Here is an 11,425-nt window from a genome sequence, read left to right on the forward strand (position 1 = left end):
ACAGGCCAGTAAAAGTATGCAAGCATGACCACCAACAGGTTCCTTGCCATGGCGGCATGTTACTGTACATGACTCTACTCTCTGTTCAAAACTAAATAAGCGCTGTGATCTGTACGACCTCTTAAAAATCCGTAAAATCAACGATTTTGACCAATTTACTACCTATGGTTTCTGGCGGTTTTACGAGACAATGACGCATTCGATCACCGAGCTGACCCATTCACCATTAGTCAGAAAGGTATCGATCGTAATCGTACACGTGTCTTCGCATATCGTTCTTTGGACACAAAAGTACACGTTTTTTGCTCACGTGTGAACACGTGAGCATATGTCGCAGCGATGTCTGTCTGTCTGTCTGTCTGTCTGTCTGTGTGTCTGTCTGTCTGTGGGTCCATTTTCTCAAAAACGGCTGAACGTATTTCAGTCAAATTTGGTAGACATCTTCAGAATTCAAATGGCTAGAACTGAAAAGGTTTTGGTGGGCGTGGCTTGGATATTAATGAAGTTATGAAAGTTTTAATTTTTCTGTTACGCCTCGTATGACAAGTGAAAACAATCGACTGTTTGAGGGCGCTGTGAAAAGTGCTTGTCCAGGTTGGCTACAGCTGGATAGCTCTGGTTTCAACCACGGTCCCTCCGTGTTTCAACCTCGTATTGAACATTAAAAATATGATATTTTATTACTCATTCAACTCACTATTCAAGATAAAATATCGTTTAGCAAATTAGCTTTATCCTTGGTAATTGATTGTTTCCCTCGCTGCTCGATCGCCAGAAATGAGTACATACATTCTTAGCCCTGCGTACGATGCTGTGTGTTCCGCTACAGCTAATAGCCCCGCTCACCACAGTGAGCGGGGCTATTAGCTGTAGCGGAACACACAGCATCGTACGCAGGGCTAATACGTTCTCTACCTAGCCTCATGGCATGGAAGTGCTGATGAATAATAACTTTGGGTCAAAGGTATTGAAGTGTCCAATCAGGTTCGTGCACAGAGTCCAAGGCCATGACCTACTTCATGTACTTCTGCACTGTTTTGATTTTGCTTCGCCAAGAAACGTATTCGTCATTGTCCATAGAAGTATGTTTGCTCTCCTTTGAGGTTGTTTGTGAAACAAATTCCGGGATAGGCCTTGGAATGCATACGATCGGCATCGCGGCAGTGCATGTAGCTAGCCCTACGAGTATGGCGAGAGTGTCCGGCTTTGGCTACGCCGCCTCCCACCTCCGGTAGGCGGCGTAGCCCCCGGCGTAGCCAAAGCCGGACACTGTCGACATACTCGTAGGGCTATGCATGTAGCGTACACTCAGTGTGACAGTTTTCGGACGACCTCAGTTTTCGGACATTTAGTGACATGCTGTTAGTTACACTCACTTCGCTCCGTATCGATAGCGTTTTACAGGTCATGTGACGTCATATTAAGTCAGGTGACACTGTTGTCCCGTTTTCGATATTTTTTTTTGGTAGAAGCTATTGAGTTCGCTACGAGCGGCGGTCACAAATTGTCGTCTGACACCGCGTCAGTGATACTGTCAACATATTGCCGTCAGGTCACAGTAACTGAAATTTTGAATAAAGTCCTTATTTAGCATTGAATTTCGAATGTGGGGGAGAATAATGATTTTGAAAATATTCTTTCCATTGTTCGCTACGATTGCATGTAGTTTTAACGAAAACTGCGCAGTTGTTTCTAGAAAAAAGAACATTTAATGAACGTATGAAGTGTACAAGTTTTCGGACAGACAATATTTAGCATAATTGTGTAAACGTAGTAAGTGACTTACCGCGTAAAAACTTGACAGGTAAATAATGTCGTACGATGAAATATACTCGCTATTTGTATTAAATAATGCCTGTGCGATTCTAATACAAACAAAATATGCAATGGAAACAATTATAAGTAATACTCACTGAACAAACTTAGCGAAGTTAGCCACACCGTACGATACAAGGTGCCGAAAGCAACACACACAGAGGCAGCCCGTGTCCGATATCTAGCGCTATACACGTCGAAATATAGTTGAGTCGTCCATGGATTAAAACTAACTAATTATCATGAAATATTCTTATATACAGTTTACTAAACACATCGAAATTAAAAATTGGTGGTTTGAAGTTTCAAATTATCAATACTTAGCTCCTAATCACATTCCAAACACGACGTCCGATTTCTGGGATTGCAGTCGATTACTACGCCATCGACATGGGTCAAAACTTTGGCAACTTTGACCCGAAATATCACTCCCGTCGTATCAACTGAGTTTGAGAATAACCACAATAAAGTTTCGAAAGGTATGGTAATAAGATTTCTTATTGCTGGTCATTTACGAAACGACTTTAGGCGAAATTTACTACCCTGTCCGAATTCTGTCACACTGAGTGTACCATGCTTGTGTAACTGCCGAGCTCAACGTGCATTCACGGTTGATACTCGTGTACAATCATGATGTGTTCAATTCTGATGAAGATTCATAAGTCTTACTTTTGCAGTCTTTTTTTCGTACGATAATCCCGACAATACGTGTTACTGTTAGACGAGGTGGCCATTTTATGATAAGTTTCAATACTGCACAGCTACATAGCGTCACTATCGTGTGATCGAGGTACTAGCGTTGTTGAACGGGATACAGAAACTCTGCAGAGGGAGAAACGATCGTTGACATGAACAGTCAATGTACTTCAGCACGTAGTCCGCAGATAGCGGATCGAGAAAATAAACGTCTCCAGTAAATAACGGAATATTTATGTACATTAACTCGATATTAATCAAATTTCCAGCTCATCGCAAAAAAATGTATTGCAAAGATTAATTTGTCACTGACAAATACTGCACTGTATGGAATACAGTCTGTAGAATAGTTCAACTTCAAGTGGTATTACCCGAGACAAACACTTGTGTTGTCAATTTTGATTTCATTTCATAAACTTCATACTTCATCGAGTATCGTGTATTTCAGCCTTTGTGAAGCCATTTTATTGATATTTTCAATTTTTGTCTTGGCTTTGTTGTGGAACATGTTGAATCGTCTCCGTGGACATGTAGGCAAAAGTGTGACGGGGTCGAAGTGACTTGGGTACCTGGGGCCGACCAAAACCAGTGTGAATTACTGGGGTCAAAGCAGACAGCGGCCGGGATGACGTGTTCCCCAAGCGAGCTACCTTCAGAAGTCTGTTTCATCGCAAAAAACGTCAACTTTTAAAACCCGTCATTTATTTACTGATGTTATTCTCAGCATCACAAACATATACGCCTCTGCTATGTATCACAGCAAATACCGGTAGTTATATCTGAGCGCCCCGTAAATGGGATCCTCGTTTTTTTGCGAACCCGGAAGTGTGTCTTGCTCAATGCATTTCCTACCCATAGCGAGGGAAACTGCCCGCGTTCCCATGCTCCCATGCACCTTTTTCAATGCCAGTGCAACGCCATCTGTGCAAAATTTGTGGTGGTATGCTCCCGTGTTATGGAAAACCTCTCTTATTCTAACAATGATATAGTTGACTTTGGACTTCGATTTCGTAAATGTGATGTCCATGCAGTGAGTTTGGGTTGGCGCGCTTATAATGCAATCTTCGCCCGCCTGCGGTCCGATATCCCGCATTATTAGCGATATTTATCTGTTTTGACTTGACCAAAGTTGGCAAAACTTGCTATGTACATTAAAGATACTATGATACAAGATTATTGAAAGTCATTTGACATTTTTTCAGCCAATTCCCAATATGCATATTTAATGAACCTTCCAAATTAGGGATATATACTGGCATTTACTTGATAAAATTTGGCGAAACATGCTGTGTACATTGATCATTATACCAGGTTTATAACAGTATTGAAAGTCATTTTGCATTTTCATGTCAGCTAATTCATAATTTGCATAAATAGCTAACAAGCTTTCACGGTTTGGCATATAGAGCTTGAAGGACTTGACCAAAGGTAATTACACATGCTATATTGTGATACAATGACAGTACTCAAAGAAATTAATTATTTTTATTTCAGCTAATTACATATTTGAATACTTAATGACCTTTAGAATTGATCTGTGGTGAAATTCATTGTGTTGATCATAACACTTTAAATGTAGCAAAGCATGTAGCAAAGGTTCAAACTTGCACATAAATGCAATATATAATGAAACACGTGAGCATTTTCAGTTCATATCTGGTTGAAGTTGTTTATTGCAAAATAAGCCATTTTTAGCCTCCGGATTTTTAAAAATGATCATGGCAATAAAACTGGGTAATTTTGTGGCATATGGCTTTGATGGTATTCTTTCGAACTTGGGCCACAACGCCGGAATAGAAATAAACACGGAGCGTCGCGAATTCGTGTTGAAATGCCGAGTTGAGAGAGTTGTTGTTTTCCACTGATCAGCGAGTCTCGCCGAGAACGCCATTTTGGCCCAAATTACCCATGATACAATGGTACCGGAAATCAGGGGTTCTGTGGCAGACTGGAAGTAGTGTTGAACATCTGTGAGCAGAACGGCGCAATACGTGTTTATTATTTCTGCGCGCACATCCTTTTAATATGTGGGCCTGTGATAGTTGGGGGGACTTGAAAAATTTTGATCATATAGAGGGGGGGTTTGAAAATTTTTTAGGGTATTGAGAGGGGGGGGATCTGAAAAAAAACAACATTTCAATCGCGATTCCTCCAGCCCCCCTAGTCGTTATTTGTGAACGTAGCCTAATGCTAATAACGGACTGCCCAGCTGCCTACAAATTAATGTAGGTTGTAATTTAATGTCGAATTTATACTTTGAATAAATTCATTACAGTACAAATTTTAGTGTTCATTCTGTGAAATCATCTAACTCTCTCCTTGCTGAGAAGAGATGTGAGCAAAGGAAGCAATACATGTTGTGGTAAAAGGATTCACTATTGCACAGCACTTGAGATAATCCCATGATTCATTATAATTTTGCTCTCTTGGAGATAACTTAGTGAAGTCTGGCATGTAGACCATGTGTAATAGACAAATTTATCAGACTAGTTATAAAAATTCTTAAAATGTACTTTGAAGCACAGTACTGTTTTTCTTTATGAACATTTTTACCTACATTCACATATTTCTAATTCCCAAGATGTGTTTTGCGCATGTTTTTTGAATGTGATATCAACGATGCAGGTGTCCATCAACAAAAAGTGAAACTTCTCAGCAAACATCTAGCTGTAGGTCATTGTTTGACATTTTACTCACACCGATGCAGTGTGCCTGATCACCTCTTCAAAAGTCTTTCTCGATCAGTAATTTCCACTCTGTTGGCAGATTTTCAGTAAGACAAGTCTCCACATCTTGAAAATGGAATACATTAATATCACAGATAACACAATTAAGTACTTGTATTCAAAGTACAGGGAAACAATTTCAGGAAATAAATTTCCTTATTTGAAGGACAGGCCAATTTCTTCACCCCGGGGGGTGGGTGGATAATTTTTTGGGGGGCATTCAAATTTTCCTTGGAAAAACTTTCAACCACTCTCTTTCAAAACCAAGAACAGAAATCAGGGGTCACCGTGCAAATTTTGGTACTAGGGAAACACATAAATCAATATTTACAGATATTTAGAATTCAAAATGGCTTCCACCCCAGTGTTAAACTCTACAGAGAAAATAAAATTTTCAAGTTTGAAAAAACTTAAAGGGGAAGTTCACCCAGGATGATTTTTACATATGTGGTAGCTCTGTGGTCATTTACCCAGGAAAAACTATTTTCACCATTTATAACTCGCGCGATTTTTTAAAAAAATGATAAAAATTGTACAGGAAGTTGCCCATGTAATTTGAATCATGGGAAAAAGCTCCAAGCTTGGAGCTTGCATTATGTGATATGGAAGGGACCATCTTCGGACGGGTATGGCCCCCACATTGTCCACTCACAGTAACACAGTAGTAAACAGCAACATAAAAATCTGACATTGGACAGTTTATTATAAGTGATTCATCGTTTATGCAAGGATACTCAGTATACACAAAAGTTATGTACATACGCACAGCCTGGTTTGAGCATGGGTGAGTGGACAATGCTATACCCATGGGAAGAATGGTCCCTTAATATTAAAGAAAAAAGATACGGGTCACCCTGCTTGATTTTCTAAATTTTCATATTCTCATTGTAAAATAATACTAAAAAGTAAAACTTTGTACAGTAAAGACTCTAATTTAAATGAAAAATGTGTGACTAGATTGAATTATTTTAATTTTACCAAATTTACCATTATTTCACCAAAAATTCCAGCGATTAAATTTTATTTGATGAAATATTTTATCCTTCCTTATTGGTATTGTCAATTTTGTACAACTTATAACTAGCATTTAATGTAGCCAGGAATTCACAATTTGCATACTCTTTCATGGTCATCATTTTGTGTGCTCTTCAGCAGGTACCATTGGCATGGCCAGATTGAGTTGGATTAACTTAAATCGGCTTTGACTGATAAAAAAAATCCACTATTGTTTCTAAAAATGAATCAATTTAAGAACTTGCCTTAGGAATATGGCTCTACAAACTGTTAATAACAGGTAGTGTTGAACATTTCTGAGCAGAACTGCCCAATAGATGTTTATATTTTCTTTGCGTGCATCCCTAATACATATGCAGCAATATGATCAGTGTTAGCCCCTTAGCAATTATAGAGTGGTGGCCGCCACTCTTTAATTTGGAAAACAATAGAAAATCATTACCATAACAATTACGTTTATTGTCATGCAAATTAGCCCCCACTCTGCCAGAAAATCCTGGGAAGAACACTGATGATAATGGAGGGGGGGGGGGGGGTTGGGAAATTGAACTCGAAAATTTTTGTGGGTATTGAGGGGGGATCTGGAAAAAAAAGATTTCAATCGCGATTCCTCCAGCCTCCCCCCCACCGTTATTTGTGAACGCAGCCTTGGCAGGCACTTTTGATAAAATATTGGTTAAATGGGCATTTTCAACAAACACATCTATATTCTGCGTCAGGAAATGTGAGATATTTATTTATTTATTTATTTTACAAGATGCTTCGCAAAACCCTACTGAATGAATGTTTGTGAAAGAGATAACTGGAAATGCATGATATGATGCTTGTACTGTCGGGAATAGTCAGATCTGACCGTCGTCAGTGAGTCTAGTGAAGAAATGACACCGCAGCATCTCACACTCAAAATCCATACCTGCCCTGTGAAGCTGAAGTGAGTATGAGGATGACGCCAATTTTACACTCGCAAGTGTTTATCTCGCCTGAAATACACACAGCAAGTTGATTACAAAGTTGCACATTCCCAAAAAGGCAATTAGGGTAAACTATTTTACAGAATCGGTTTGGAGACCATGACGTGATTAAGCCTCTCCATGTTTTTTCAGTTATTTGTGATTTTGTAATATACAGAAAGAGTTGGGGATTGATATCTCTCAATCCCTTCCATATTATACTATCATTTGTCCGAAAATGAAAATAAGGAAGGTCGGGAAGAAATGATAAAATAAATGAAATTATGATTCTCCGGCATCTTTTGTTCATTGTGTCTCTTTGGTCATTGGCGGAGCTCAGACAACTTGTGGTTTGAAGGGTACCGTTACAGGTGGATGAGATTCTTGTACCTCCAGGTGAATACATGATGTTGTAGCTGAGGGACAGTTTCAAACAGGGTCAATAATAGATCTACGGCTTGCTGATTTTCACCTTGGTTATCTTATTTCAAACTGTAGTCCACAACATGGTATTCACAGCTAAACGTAATCATACTAAAATTTTCATTCATTCATTCTTCATCAGTTTTGTGAAAAGCATACCAAGCAATAAATAATGTTTATTTAATATTTATTTCTGGGCACCCCTAAATATTCAAGTAGATGCCAAATTTATTTCACACTATATTTGTACACTTGGTATTTCTGGATACACTGGTATATTTCCTATATCAATGATATACATGTATAGCATTGAACAAAATTTTCATCTATTGATTTTTGTCTGCATATTCATGTAGTATTTGAAATAAAATCCTATGTGCTACACTGTTTTCTGGATATTGAAGGTGTCATAATTTCTTTCGAGAGAGAGTGGACGTACCATAGCCAAAGAAAAGTGACTTTTGTGTTGAAGAATAAATTATGCAGATGTTAAAGTATGAGTCATTGCTAAAGGAACGAGTAAAGTGTTGTATTTATGACCTGAAAAGATACAGACGTGTTGGAAATTATAACTATCAACAAACAACAGTACAAATAGTTATCCTGGATTTCATAGAAATGTGTCAGGACTTTCCCTCATTCAATCTTTGTCTCATCATCATGTTATTTTTTGTGAGTTAAAGTTGTCATTTATATAACTTTTAATGTTGAAAAATGATCAATTCATTAAAATGTTCGTTGTCTGCTCGCAAAGTGATTCTTTTCACCCTGGAGTGCGGAGACAAAACGTGGGACGCGACACTGTTTGATTGACAATCTTGTGAGACGAAAGTTGCAATTTGCGAACCACTCACAGACCTTGTTGTTGATGAACTTCCCCCCACGTGGTATAAAATTGAGAAATATTCGGAAAGGACCAATCATTGCGCAAGTTTTAGAGAAGACAATCAACCCGAGTGATATGGGAGGGCTTTATTTTTAAAATATCATCCAATGATAGTTTGGATTTATTTTATAGACATCCTGAAGGAAAGTCATTCATTGATGCCAAGTCGCAACTTTGAACAAAGCGAGAGCCCGGGGATGTTTGAGTACGATCACCCAGCCTCGACAATATTTACCCAGAGACCGGCGTTGGCGTTGATAGATCATACCATGTAAAGTTTTCCTACTACTATCTCGCATTACTTTTTTGCGGATATTTTGTAAATCACACATTTCCAAACGCGTAAATAATAAGCTAAGGCTCCATGCACTGAGAATAAACTAAGGGACGGACTACGTCGCATCAGAACATTTTCACGTCCTTCCGTGTGATGATCGACCTCCGCCACTCCATCCCGGCGGTGTCAGCCCCGGCCGGACTGGATATGTTTAATCACGGCAATTTGACAGCAATACACTCAGTGTGACAGAATTCGGACAGGGTAGTAAATTTCGCCTAAAGTCGTTTCGTAAATGACCAGCAATACGAAATCTTATTACCGTACCTTTCGAAACTTTATTGTGGTTATTCTCAAACTCAGTTGATACGACGGGAGTGATATTTCGGGGTCAAAGTTGCCAAAGTTTTGACCCCATGTCGATGGCGTAGTAATCGGACTGCAATCCCAGAAATCGGACGTCGTGTTTGGAATGTGATTAGGAGCTAAGTATTGATAATTTGAAACCTCAAACCACCGATTTTTAATTTCGATGTGTTTAGAAAACTGTATATAAGAATATTTCATGATAATTAGTTATGTTTGATCCATGGACGACTCAACTATATTTCGAAGTGTATAGCGCTAGATATCGGACACGGGCTGCCTCTGTGTGTGTTGCTTTCGGCACCTTGTATCGTACGATGTGGCTAACTTCGCTAAGTTTGTTCAGTGAGTATTACTTATAATTGTTTCCATTGCATATTTTGTTTGTATTAGAATCGCACAGGCATTATTAATAAAAATAGCGAGTATATTTCATCGTATGACATTATTTACCTGTCAAGTTTTTACGCGGTAAGTCACTTACGTTTACACAATTATGCTAAATATTGTCTGTCCGAAAACTTGTACACTTCATACGTTCATTAAATGTACTTTTTTTTCTAGAAACAGCTGCGCAGTTTTCGTTGAAACTACATGCAATCGTAGCGAACAATGGAAAGAATATTTTCAAAATCATTATTCTCCCCCACATTCAAAATTCAATGCTAAATCAGGACTTTAGTCAAAATTTCAGTTACTTTGACATGACGGCAGTATGTTGACAGTATCACTGACGCGGTATCAGACGACAATTTGTGACCGCCGCTCGTAGCGAACTCGATAGCTTCTACCAAAAAAACTATTGAAAACGGGACATCAGCATCACCTGACTTAATATGAGGTCACACGACCTGTAAAACGCTATCAATACGGAGCGAAGTGAGTGTAACTAACAGCATGTCACTAAATGTCCGAAAACTGAGGTCGTCCGAAAACTGTCACACTGAGTGTACTTGAAAAGAAATACTCTACATCCCTACTCATTGTAAAACTTTATCTTTCTGACGTATCCAAACATCCTTTCACAAACTCCTCACTTTGCGCGATATGCACATAGGCCTATATTTTTCCCAGGCCAGGAGATACGGCGCGCGCGCGCCTTTCATCGGCTTGTAACATACACAGGAGTTCGTTGACCTCATTGTACGTCTGGGCCGCGACCGACTTGGCGACGCGCGCGAAATCGAAATATCTTTTAAAAATTGGAAGTTTTGAATAGTTCATGTTGTTTGAATGTTGTAATTTTTAAAGCTCATGGCTCCATCATATTCCTATCTATTGATCTAAATCTACGCCTCTTTTACGAGCGTATACCGTTTCGGTCACAGGTTCATGTTTGTTTGCACAGGTAAAACATGGTCGGGGGTGCGACTCCGCGGCTTGTCCGGAGTGTTCGTTTGATGTCGCTAATTCACATTAAATCAAACCCATTCACAATTTTAAAGACGGGACGAGTAAACAAAGGTATGGCTGGAGTAAATTAACATGTTTCGGGACATTATACGCGTAAAGATACTTGAAATTAGCGGTTTTCGTTTGTGCTGAATTTGTTCCGTTAGAACATAGGGTAAGCGACGGGGGTCACGTATAGCGGTCGTGCGCACTTACAAACAAAAAGTCGGTCGCGAGCCCCCCACCGGAGACGGGATATTATAATTATTAATCGCAAACATGGAGATAATTGAAGCAAACAAATTAAATCAGGTGAATGTCAGAATAATCTGAAAGAAACTTACCAAAATGTACCTCATTAAATGCGACTGTGTTTGTTTATATTTGCCTTTATTATAATTTCTCGCGCGGGGGCACCGTCAATTGTTAGGGTAAGCGAGAGTACACGGGATTTTGCGAGAGATTTTGAAAAATCGCATTTTTATCAAAATTATGAATTTTATCAACATATTACTGTACCATCGTGTTCCTGAATGAGAAGAATACGTGTGGCCACAAAACAGGGTCTCTTTACGATCAGTGCTTGGAGAACGAGGTGAAAAAAAGATCCGGGCGTAAATAGGTCAACCTGAATTCTTTTTACTATATAGTAGTTATTAGTACTCAACATACACCATCAGAGAGTGTTGTAAGGTACAGTAGTCTTAGAACAAAGTGGGAAAATTGCATCAGTAAATGCAATAAATGCAATAATGAACATACATGAGTAAACAACTTTGCAAAATACCTAATTATTGACCATAAAGATTGAAGAAGAGAATTGTTATATATGTAAGTCAGAAACGCACCTATATGGATGAAGACACATTTTAATTTTGTT

Source organism: Ptychodera flava, chromosome 19 (genome assembly GCF_041260155.1).
Source record: "Ptychodera flava strain L36383 chromosome 19, AS_Pfla_20210202, whole genome shotgun sequence".
Classification (NCBI taxonomy): Eukaryota; Metazoa; Hemichordata; class Enteropneusta; family Ptychoderidae; genus Ptychodera; species Ptychodera flava.